Genomic DNA, 12,971 nt, shown 5'->3' on the forward strand with positions numbered 1-12,971 from the left:
TTTCAGCTTACTCTTCAGCTTACTGCCTTCAACTTAATGCTTTCAGCTTAATGCCTTCAGCTTACTGTCTTCAACTTACTGCCTTCAGCTTACTACCTTCAGTGATGGTTCCAACCCACAGCAAGAGAGACAGCACTTCATTGAATAAAACTCTATTGAAGAGTGATAGTACATTAGAATACACAAAATTTTTTACAAGAAGGTCCAAATACTGCTCTCATTACTTGAAGAAAGGTAAATGCATCTCACAAGCTCAACTAAATCCTACTCTCAGGTTCTCTATCTTACAAAAAGAACAAAACAAGACAATGAATAAATATGGAATTGACAAGCCCCCCAACAGCTTAATGAACCAGATATACTAAGCGAACACATCTTAATCCCCAGGCAATGGCAGTGAAGTATTGACTCTTGCTCATCTTCTAATGGAAAACAAACAAAGAGAAATGATTATCCTGTTGCAATGTCATCTAATTTTTTGTATCCTACTTAATAAGAAAATTCATGACCTCGAGGTGAGATGAATTTCTTGACCCAGATGGCAATATCCTCTGCACTGCCCTGAGCCTGTGGGGTCTTTAGAAGCATGTCAAAGGTTGCAAATTCATAAACTGCATCCTTATAATGAAGAACAGGAGTATCTACATTAACCTTCCATAGCTCCTCTGAGTAAGCAATAGCCTGATCTCTCATCCAACCATGTTCTGCCACCACTGTCAATGTTGGGGGCATGAGTTTTAAAGGAGGCCCCCGATCTGAGATAAGGGGGTTAGCAGCTGGGTGGTCCAGACTGAACTCTTCCTCGGTAAGAATAGTTTCCATGCAAACATGCACATGGACTTGACATAGAAGTAGGAGTTTGCCAACTTTAGCTCAGAATGCGTAGGGACACTTCCAATGAAGAATGGGTTAATCAGGACCTGTGCCACAACTTTAACCGGATACAGCAGCTTGCCTGCCTCAACAACTTTTCGAGCTACATAATCTGCAATATTTGCACCACAGCTCACTCCATGTAGAACACATCTGTTTCAATGAAATGAAAAAGGTTAGAGATTTGATGAATAACATTGCAAGTTCTTTTGAAAAGGTTGGTAACTTTCTAGATGATTTACAGGGGTCAATTTTTAAAATCTTTTGTGTTTATTTGTGTGTATATTCGCATTAAAAGCTAATTTTTGTGAATGTTACCTTATATGCCATACCCAACACTACCAACTTATCAGGTGTATAGAATATCAAAAAAGGCCTCCTTGTCCAAGAGCAAAACTACCAAATTCACCATACCATTTGTATTTAATGTACATCTTAAGATTATTTTTCCCATAAGCAAAAGCAGCACATGGTCAAAGGGGTCCAAAACCACCCAAAAAAAAAAAATGCAATTTGACCAATAGTTCCATCCAAATTTCCAATTTTGCTTCTAGAAGATATAGCAACAATATGCAACTCTTTTTATTTTTGATTAGTGCACCACCATCTAACTCTAGAACATCCAATTTTTTTTTTTACAGTTTAAATGTTGGTAGCTTGGTGCACATGAAAAGACCAACAATAAACCAAAATTGCCCTAAATAACCAATATGCTCGAGGAAGAAAGATTGAGCAAATGGAAGTGAACTGTATTATACCTTTAAACAAGTCACAAGGAAGCCTAAAATATACCACCTTACTCTTTTTTTATTCCTTTTTCCTTCTACAGGTTTTGACCACAAGAGGAGGGAGGTACCACTACCAAGTACCAACTTACTAATTTGAAGTTACAAGATATGCGTAAAATAATCTTGATAAATGCTCAATCCGTTGACATGGTCTTTTTTCTGTTAGTAGTTGCCAAAAATTTTCTATTTTGATTAAGCTATGTTTGTCTATCTCCTGCCTATTCAGTATCTAATCAATAGTAATACAACAACAATCAAGCCTTAGTCCCACAATCTTGGGGTTAGCTATGGATCATCAATAAATTAATTAGGGTCGGCCACATATATTCTTTTCCTCCATTCTATTTTATCTGAACAATCAAGCCTTAGTCCCACAATCTTGGGGTTAGCTATGGATCATCAACAAACTAATCAGGGTTGGCCATATATTCTTTTCCTCCATTCTATTTTATCCAAAGTCCTACTCTCTATTACCTCCCTAATTGACATGTGCTTTTTTTACTACTTTTACTAATGTTATGTAGGACTTTTTCTATCTTTTTTTTCATTCCCTCAACCGGAATCAACTCACTCTTCCTCACTGGTACATTAATCACTCTCATCTGCACATGAACAAACTATCTCAAGCAATTCTCCCTTATACAAAATTCAAGTATGTTTTGCGGCTGTATTTTTCAACTTTACCATTTATGATTAAGACAAGAAAGTAGTAACTTCAAAAAAGTCAAAATCTTCATATATCTAAAAAAGGCAAGAATATCTCTTCTTCTTTTTTATGTTTTTAATAATAAAAGTTATTCTGCATTCGTTACATGGTTCAATGCAACTATGCAAGTATTACAAATTGTACGGGAAAACTTTTACATATGATTTTTAATAAATCCATGCAATGCACAGCTATAGTACTAATATATGATAAAAGGAGTTTAACATCAATGATCTTCGATATGCTTTAAACTTAATTCACCCTATCTGAAAAAGAGGGAGATGTCAGGGCATCCTGAATCAAAGGGAGTATAAACAAGTTTCACTTTTTAGCGTCGTTACTAATGAGACAAAGTTCAAATTCCATAATAACTATATTTGAAACTCAAGGAGGGAATTACGTGCATTCAAAAAATTGAAGAACCATAGAAAAGACTTACAAGGACAATTTCCCCACAAAAAACCATCTATAGAATTTCCTGATGACATGGCCACTTTCAAAGAACCTTGAACATAAGAAGATAATGGATTTTGGTGTAAATTATGTTGTACTTCTACTATGATGGAATAATACACATCATTATGCTTAGTTTAAGAAAATAACCTCATCAAACTAATTGTGGATTACAAACTCAATTCTATAACAACTAAAATGATATCTCAAATATATCAGTGGACTTAAATGAATATTTTTCCCCAAAAAAAAAAAAAAAAAAAGAAGACGTGAGTTTTTCATATACATGATTTATTCAACTAAATAAGAAATTGCTTGTTCTCCTTTTATCTTCACAATAATTCATGCAAAAGGCACAAGAAGGCATGAAATTACATTATCCTCTGCAAATTGCTTTCAACAAACCATGACGCATCAGTCATGAGTATAACAAAAGGTGGCTATAGTGTTTTCTTACCAATCCTAAGTGCCTGGTTTCCTTCTTAGGACAAGGGCATCCCTAGCCCAAAGTTAAAATAGAAAGCAGCAAAAATGTGTTTATCTGAGAAAATAATTAGAAACCTGGAATAATGGCTCCTAAAAGGGCCTCAAACTGTGAATCTTTTTCTCCATATTCTGCCTTGGTCAACCATTCCTTTTGCAATTCTTTCATGCTTTACCATTTGCAAATTAAACTGAATTTGTTAGTATATGAACCCCCAAACTTATTAAAAACCAACTTATAAAATTAGAAACAAACAAAAGCCTACACTAATCTCAAACTGTGCTAATTCACACAGGTGCATGGTGGCCTAAGCCAATGACAGACTAACAAACCAGCTCACCAAGTAATAGACCCAAACGAGACATCTCCACCACATACAATCTTGAGAACAATGTCACAAACACTAAATATCAGATGCATCACCTTTCTCTAAATGGTTAGGCATCCTAATTTAATCACTGGCATGACATGTCAATGGTTTTCTTCCTTTAAAAAACCAGAACAGCCCTTGTTTACAATTTTATAATAGAATCCAATCATTGACACATTCACATAAACTCCATTCTAAACTTGCAATATATGCAAGCACACTCAAAACCATTTTAACTCCTAGATTGTACAACTATAAGATTTCAGACTTAGAACATGGTCGACAAACCATTGATTTGCATTTTTGAACCCCAGCATTGTAGCTCAGAATTACACTCCTAACTTTACAGTAGCAATGTCAACATACCATATTATGAAAAGCACATCAATAAATATGAATTAAAATCCCATCTAAATTCTATCATCTTTTGCAACATATAACATGAAATTCATCAATCCTATCAATTTTCTAAAAAATGCAGCATCCAATTCCAAATGCAATAACCATATAAAATTGCAAAATGAGAACAAAATTGTAACCTTGATGGATCTCCGTGTGCCGTCACTTCCTCCTCAGCCTTTTCTTTTCATTGGTGGATCCGACATAGTGTTGGAAGCAACCCAACTCCCATGGAAAAAATTCTCCAAAGTTGACTCTTCGACTCGGAATGGGCAATCAACCTTGCGCTTTCCAAGCTACAACAAATAAGTCAGAATTTAAGTTCATAAACATTGAGCATTTAATTAGAGGATCACAATGGTGATCAATGGAATATAACAGCAATATGCATGCTTACCCCCACACATATATATGTAAATAACATAGTGAAGTTATAGTTAATGGAAATTCAAAAAGAAAATAACTCACATAATGTGAAAAGAAAGCCAATAAATATACAATTAATCTATTCCTACGTATACAATGGGCATGAAGCTGTGTGATGAACTTGATGCAATGAGTGTAAGATTTTGGTGGGGCCAGGTTGGAAATGGGAGGAAGATTCATTGGAAGGGCGGGAGGAAGATTCATTGGAAGAGCTGGAGTAAGTTGACTCAACCTAAGAAGGAGGGAGATATGGGTTTTCAGGATTTAAGGACCTTCAACCTAGTTATGTTGGCTAAGCAAGGGTAGAGATTAATGCAGGAATGGGGGTCTCTTCTATGCCAGTGCTTCAAAGCCAGATATTTCCCATGGTGCAACTTTCTAGATGCATACAGACTCACCAAATAGCTCTTATGTCTGGAAGAGCATAATGGCAGCAAAACCAATTTTAAATAAAGGCAAGGCTACTGTTGGATGGTTGGAGATGGCTCATCCTTTAGGATTTTATTAGATAAGTGAATTCCTAATCATCCAACAAATAAGGTGATCCATCCACTAGGTGAGGAAGAATGGGAATGGCGGGCTTCAGATCTTATAAATGTTGGAGGTGTGAGTTCATTACTTCGAGCTTTCATAGAGATGATGCATAGGCTATCCTATGCATACCATTAAGCCATAGGCCTATCTTGGACGCTATTGTATGGTTGCATAATAAGAATGGAAGGTACTCGGTTAAATCCTTTGTCATGAAATCCATCTCTTCCAAAATATATATATATATACACACACACACACACATATAAAAGCATTCAATTTTTTTTTCAATGATTTTCTAGTTTTTTATTTTTCTTGGATGTCAACCAAAATTTTACAAAAGAAAAATAAATAAATCATTAATGATGATGCTGGAAAAAACCACCAGTGAGCTACACGGTACTCGCACACTAAACAGCACCTACACAACAAAAAGGAGAAGACCTAACAGAGAGCACCGGTGTGGTGCCAGCCAAATACCCTCCGAAAGTCAAGTTAGAACTTACTTCAACTCTAGAGTGCTAGAGAGAGGTTAATTATGCGTACCTAGATTTGTGAGGGTATTGGGGCTTTTATAGTAATCGAGGATTGACCTTTCTTCCTTGGAATAGAAGTTTTTTCCATATAGGAGTCTGTAAATCGCGGAACCCTTTCCTTGTAGAAGACTAACATTCAGCGTGGGATACAAGTTATTCCCTTATATACTTATGCATGGTGGCCAAGTCATGGTTTTGTTAGAACCGTCAGCCTCAGGCCCGTCAACCTACCTCACGCCCTTCAGCCATGAAGGGTCGTCAACTTGCTGGGTCTTCTATTCTCTTCATAACTTAGCCCGTCAGCCTAAGCCACAGGCTTTAAACCGACGGGTTAGCCTTGCCTCTAATTTATACTCATCAATTAAAATGCATTAAATATGCAAAAACATAGAAGTCTAAAGGATAATTTTGAAAAACAAACATGAGAAAGAAAGATTACTATCAGTGACCTTAGTATTCTTTGGTTCCACAAGGACTGTAGAAGGCTTGGCTCTCTTTTTTTTTTTTGGAACCTTCTTAGCTTTCATTTTGTTTTGAACCCCCTTAGCTTTCATTTTGTCTAAAATCCTCTTACTTTTCATTTTGTTTCGAACCCCTTAGCTTTCGTTTTGTTTCGACCTCCCTTAGCTTTCATTTTGTTTTAGTTTTGATTAGTAATTGGATTTCCATGTTGGGTATAGACTATATAGCTTGATGGTTTGCTTGGGTTTGAAAAATAGAGTTTTTTTTTTTGGGAATGGCCTGCATGCATTTGAGAGTCCAAGAGAGTGAGAGACTTGGAGAAGAAGAAATGGAAGTTTGAAAGAAGTGGGGTAGGGGTATGGAGTATTTACTTAATGGGAGTACCTCTCTCTCCTTCCCTTTTAAATGTCTACTCTTCTATTTCTATTTTTATGTCTGTAAATAAGTATACAAACAGAAGTATAGAAGTATATAAATAGAAGTATATGTCTGTGAGAAAAAGAAATGGAAGTTTGAAATAAGTTTGAAATAGACTGTACAACTATAAGATTTTAGACTTAGAACCTATGTTCGCCAAACCATTGATTTGTATTTTTGAGCCCCAACATTGTAGCTCTAAATTACACTCCTAACTTTATAGTAGCAATGTCAACATACCATATTATAAAAAGCACATCAATAAATATGAATTAAAATCCCATCTAAATTCTATCATCTTTTGCAACATATAACATGAAATTCACCAATCATATCAATTTTCTAAACAATGTAGCATCCAATTCCAAATACAATAACCAAATAGAATTGCACAATGAAATCAAAATTGCAACCTTGATGGATCTCCGTGTGCCGCCACCTCCTCAACAGCCTTTTCTTTTCATTGGTGGATCCGACACAGTGTTGGAAGCAGCCCAACTCCCATGGAAAAATTCTCCACAGTTGACTTTTCAACTAGGAATGGGAGATCAACATTGTGCTTTCCAAGCTACAACAAATAAGTCAAAATTTAAGTTTATAGACATTGAGCATTTAATTAGAGAATCACAGTGGTGATCAATGGAATATAACAGCAATATGCATGCTTACCCCCGCACACGTATATGTAAATAACATAGTGAACTTATAGTTAATGGAAATTTAAAAAGAAAGTAACTCACATAATGTGAAAAGAAAGCCAATAAATATACAATTAATCTATTCCTAGGTACACAATGGGCATGAAGCTGTGTGATGAACTTGATGCAATGAATGCAAGATTTTGGTAGAGCTTAATGGTTTGCTTGGGTTTGAAAAATAGAGAAAAAAAAAAAAAAAAAAAAAAAAGGGAATGGGCATGAAGCTGTGTGATGAACTTGATGCAATGAGTGCAAGATTTTGGTAGAGCTTGATGGTTTGCATGTGTTTGAGAGTTCAAGAGCGTGAGAGACTTGGAGAAGAGGAAATGGAAGTTTGAAATAAGTGAGGTAAGTGTATGGATTATTTACTTAATGAAAGTACCTCTCTCTCTCCTTCCTTATTCAATGTTTGCTCATCTATTTCTATTTTTATGTCTGTGATTAAGTATATGAATAGAAGTATAAAAGTATATTAATATAAGTATAGAAGTATATGTCTGTGAGAAGAAGAAATGGAAGTTTGAAATAGATTGTACAACCATAAGATTTTAGACTTAAAACCTATGTTTGGCAAACCATTGATCTGCATTTTTGAACCTCAGCATTGTAGCTCTGAATTACACTCCTAACTTTACAATAGCAATATCAACATATCATATTATGAAGAGCACATCAATAAATATGAATTAAAATCTCATCTAAATTCTATCATCTTTTGCATCATATAACATGAAATTCACCAATTATATCAATTTTCTGAACAATGCAGCATCCAATTCCAAATGCAATAATCATATAAAATTGCACAATGAAATCAAAATTGTAACCTTGATGGATCTCTGTGTCCACCACCTCCTCAACAGCCTTTTCTTTTCATTGGTAGATCCAACACAGTGTTGGAAGTAGCCTAACTCCCATGGAAAAAAATTCTCCGAAGTTGACTCTTCAACTCAGAATGGGAGATCAACATTGCACTTTCCAAGCTACAACAAATAAGTCAGAATTTAAGTTTATAGACATTGAGCATTTAATTAGAGGATCATAGTGGTGATCAATGAAATATAACAGCAATATGCATGCTTACCCCCACACACACATATATGTAAATAACATAGTGAAGTTATAGTTAATGGAAATTCAAAAAGAAAATAACTCACATAATGTGAAAAGAAAGCTAATAAATATACAATTAATCTATTCCTACGTATACAATTGGCATGAAGTTATGCGATGAACTTGATGCAATGAGTGCAAAATTTTGGTAGAGCTTGATGGTTTGCTTGGGTTTGAAAAATGGAGTTTTTTTTTTTTTTTTTTAATGTCTTGCATGTGTTTAAGAGTCCAAAAGCATGAGAGACTTAGAGAAAAGGAAATGGAAGTTTGAAATAAGTGGGGTAGGAGTTTGGAGTATTTGGTTAATGGGAGTACCTCTCTCTCTCCTTCCCTATTCAATGTCTGCTCGTCTATTTCTATTTTTATGTTTGTGAGTAAGTATACGAATAGAAGTATAGAAGTATATGAATAAAAGTATACGTCTGTGAGAAGAAGAAATGGAAGTTTGAAATAGACTGTACAACCATAAGATTTTAGACTTAGAATCTATGTTCAACAAACCATTGTTCTGCATTTTTGAACCCCAGCAATGTAGCTCTAAATTACACTCCTAATTTTACAATAGCAATGTCAACATATCATATTATGAAGAGCACATCAATAAATATGAATTAAAATCTCATCTAAATTCTATCATCTTTTGCAACATTGAACATGAAATTCACCAATCATATCAATTTTCTAAACAATACAGCACCCAATTCCAAATGCAATAACCATATAAAATTGCACAATAAAATCAAAATTGTAACCTTGATGGATTTCCGTGTGTCACCACCTCCTTAACAGCTTTTTCTTTTTCATTGGTGGATCTGACACAATGTTGGAAGCAGCCCAACTCCCATGGAAAAAATTCTCCAAAGTTGACTCTTCAATTCAGAATGAGAGATCAACCTTGCGCTTTCCAAGCTACATCAAATAAGTCAGAATTTAAGTTTATAGACATTGAGCATTTAATTAGAGGATCACAGTGGTGATCAATTGAATATAACAGCGATATGCATGCTTACCCCCACACACATATATGTAAATAACATAGTGAAGTTATAGTTAATGGAAATTTAAAAAGATAATAACTCACATAATGTGAAAAGAAAGCTAATAAATATACAATTAATCTATTCCTACGTATATAATAGGCATGAAGTTGTGCGATGAACTTGATGCAATGAGTGCAAAATTTTGGTAGACCTTGATGGTTTGCTTGGGTTTGAAAAATTGAGTTTTTTTTTTGGGAATGTCTTATATGTGTTTGAGAGTCCAAGAGCGTGAGAGACTTAGAGAAGAGGAAATGGAAGTTTGAAATAAGTGGGGTAGGGATATGGAATAATTACTTAATAGGAGTACCTCTCTCTCCTTCCCTATTCAATGTTATGAATAGAAGTATATGTCTGTGAGAAAAAGAAATGGAAGTTTGAAATAGACTGTACAACCATAAGATTTTAGACTTAGAACCTATGTTCGGCAAACCATTGATCTGCATTTTTGAACCCAGCATTATAGCTTAGAATTACACTCCTAACTTTATAGTAGCAATGTCAACATACCATATTATGAAGAGCACATCAATAAATATGAATTAAAATCTCATCTAAACATATAACATGAAATTCACCAATCATATCAATTTTCTAAACAATGCAGCATCCAATTCTAAATTCAATAACCATAAAAAATTGCACAATGAAATCAAAATTTTAACCTTGATGGATCTCCGTGCGCCGCCACCTCCTTCTCAGCCTTTTCTTTTCATTGGTGGAACCGATGTAGTGTTGGAAGCAGCCCAACTCCCATGGAAAAAATTCTCCAAAGTTGACTCTTCAACTCAGAATGGGAGATCAACCTTGCTCTTTCCAAGCTACAACAAATAAGTTAGAATTTATGTTTATAGACATTGAGCATTTAATTAGAGAGTCACACACACACATATATGTAAATAATATAGTGAAGTTATTGTTAATGGAAATTCAAAAAGAAAATAACTCACATAATGTGAAAAGAAAACTAATGAATATACAATTAATCTATTACTACATATACAATGGGCATGAAACTGTGTGATGAACTTGATGCAATGAGTGCAAGATTTTGATAGAGCTTTATGGTTTGCTTGGGTTTGAAAAATTGAGCTTTTTTTTGGGAATGTCTTGCATGTGTTTGAGAGTCCAAGAGCGTGAGAGACTTGGAGAAGAGGAAATGGAAGTTTGAAATAAGTGGGGTAGGGATATGGATTATTTACTTAATGGGAGTACCTCTCTCTCCCCTTCCCTATTCAATGTCTGTGAGTAAGTATATGAATAAAAGTATATGAACAGAACAGTTGCTTTACCTTTGCTTGGTTAACAAGACATTTTTTGCTATTAAAAAAAAGTAAAAAAGGTTTACAAAACGTTTTGGGTATTTGGTATTTTCTATTTATTTTTTATTTGTATACAATCATGTCTTTTTATTATTTATTTATCAGAATATACAATCATGTCTTTTTTGAATTATGATCTAAAGTCTAAACACACAATATAGAATTGTAAAAAAAGAAAAAAAACAAAAAACAAAAAAGATCTGAATAAAATAGAAAAGCCCCCTAACTAACGAAGCCTATGAAAGTAATGGGCCTCAACTTCAAAGACCCACCCCCATCACATCTGAAACTGAAATTGAAATCGAAACCCTAGAATCTTCAAAATGCCTGCGGCAGCAAAATTCGTTGCCTTAAAAGGAAGAGGAAAGGGAAGCTAGTAATGGTCGGTCTGACGATCTTTATCGTCATCACGATCTTCTCTCTCTTATATACCCATGTATGCTATGCTCAAAAAGAAAAATAAAAGTTATATGATGTACCTCGAAGATGGTAGTCCCCATCAAGCAGTTATGATTGTGTGAGTGTATTTGATTTTGTTAGGTTCTAAAGATTTAGGATTTAATGTATATAGAACTCTAATATATATTGTTGGCAAATCATGATCAAAACAAGTTATTTAGTCTTGTTTAGACTTGCTCAAAGTTGTATTATTTATGTAAAGTTGGAACAAGATGATGTAGGAATTAATAGTGCTTCTCGGCCTAGTTCGATCGATCGAAGCTTGGGCTCGATCAATCGAAAATAGGGTCAGAAGCGTTTTTTCTGTAGAATTCCAACTCAGCCCTAACTCCTAAAACGTTTAGAGTTTTATGTTTTTGTCCTAGGTATATAAGGCAAACCCTAGCCACGTTTTAGAGGTTGCTCATATTGCCGTTTTGTGTAAATCTTTTGTGAGATCTAGAGGAGCTTTCTTTTACACAAAACTTAGGATTTTCAAGGAGGAGATGTTATCTACACCTTGATGATCAACTCAGTTGCTGCCATTGGAGCTTAAAGATACACAAGTGGGAGTGCTTGTACTTGTTGGAGAATCCAAAAAAGAAGGAGTCCATGGATTCAGAGTTTGCACGTGGTCGTGTCAATAAGTTCTACTGGTGGGTAGCAATAAGAAGTCAATCATGAGGGCTTGTAAATCTTATTGTATGAACTTCAATTCTTTCAAGATAGTGGATTCAAGTTTACCTTAAGGATAACTAGGTTCAATCCTCCCAAGGTTTTTACCATGTGGTTTCCTGGGTCATCATATCATTGTGTTATTTACTTTTCTACTGCTATATACTTGATATGATTGTTTGATTGTAATAACCTAAATTTGCATAATTTGACTAAGTTAATCACTTGATTAATTAACTAGGTTAATCCGGTTGTGTTAAAGGGTCTAAAAACCGTTCAGATTTTTTTCATATCTCAAATCTTCATAATATGAGACACTTATGTACTCTTGCTATGTTTCACACACAACACGCAAACTCTTTGCTACTTTTGATACATGTGCAGGTACAATGTGATTTGCTCATCATAAGGAATACATGTGTTAATATATACTCACTAAACTATCTTAACTTGCTTTTGAAATATAAAATTGGTTAGACTTGTTTGGTGTGTGTGTGTTTTGGATATTGAATTTTTTGCATATATGTTGAGAGATGTTTTGAGAGCTAAATATGTTGATTGGATCTATATTTGAGTAGCTTGCTTGTTGCATTCATCTCTATGTGTTTTTCCCTTCCTAAAAACCTCATTTCTTCAAGTTCGACAGCTCCTCGACTGATTCCCTTCTATCGAGCCCTTCTTTCTCCTTTTCTCGATAGATCTTGACGGATTCTCGATCCATCGAGATTTTTGGGTTTCTCCTAGATAGATTCTAAATAGCCTCTTCGATCCATTGAGCCAAATTTATGAGCTCTCTGTCTTTTCGATAAATTCTTGACAGATTCTCGATCCATCAAGGTGATTTTGCCATCGACAAATCCTTGACAACACCTTGACAGGTTCATTTCTATCGAGATTTAGTGCTTGACAGATGCCTCAATCCATCAAGCTGCGTTTTATAGTTAAAGCTGAGGCGATAATTAGATCTCATTTTTCTCATTCTCTCTCGACATAAATTCTTTTCTTTTGCCCCAAACACTTTTCTTTCACTCAAAACCCTCTACCCTCGTGATTTTCAGCCTAAATCAAGCCTCAATCACTTGGTAAGTGTTCTTAAACCCACACATTCATGCATTTTAGACCTAGGTTTTGGGGTTTTTGAGATTTTTGTGAAATTATTGGGTTGGGTGTTGTTGATTTGATTTTATATGTTCATGTATTGCATTCTCATTGCATTTCAACAATGTTTCATGCATTTTAGATA

At 34.8% G+C, this 12,971-nt stretch overlaps 1 pseudogene; it reads right to left on the minus strand.

Annotated features, from left to right (window-relative positions):
• Positions 1–219: 219 nt before the first annotated feature.
• LOC111993900 (probable carboxylesterase 11) lies at positions 220–5,815 on the minus strand (annotated as a pseudogene).
• Between the last annotated feature and the right edge of the window lie 7,156 nt (positions 5,816–12,971).

Source organism: Quercus suber, unplaced genomic scaffold (genome assembly GCF_002906115.3).
Source record: "Quercus suber isolate HL8 unplaced genomic scaffold, Cork oak 2.0 scaffold_42, whole genome shotgun sequence".
NCBI lineage: Eukaryota > Viridiplantae > Streptophyta > Magnoliopsida > Fagales > Fagaceae > Quercus > Quercus suber.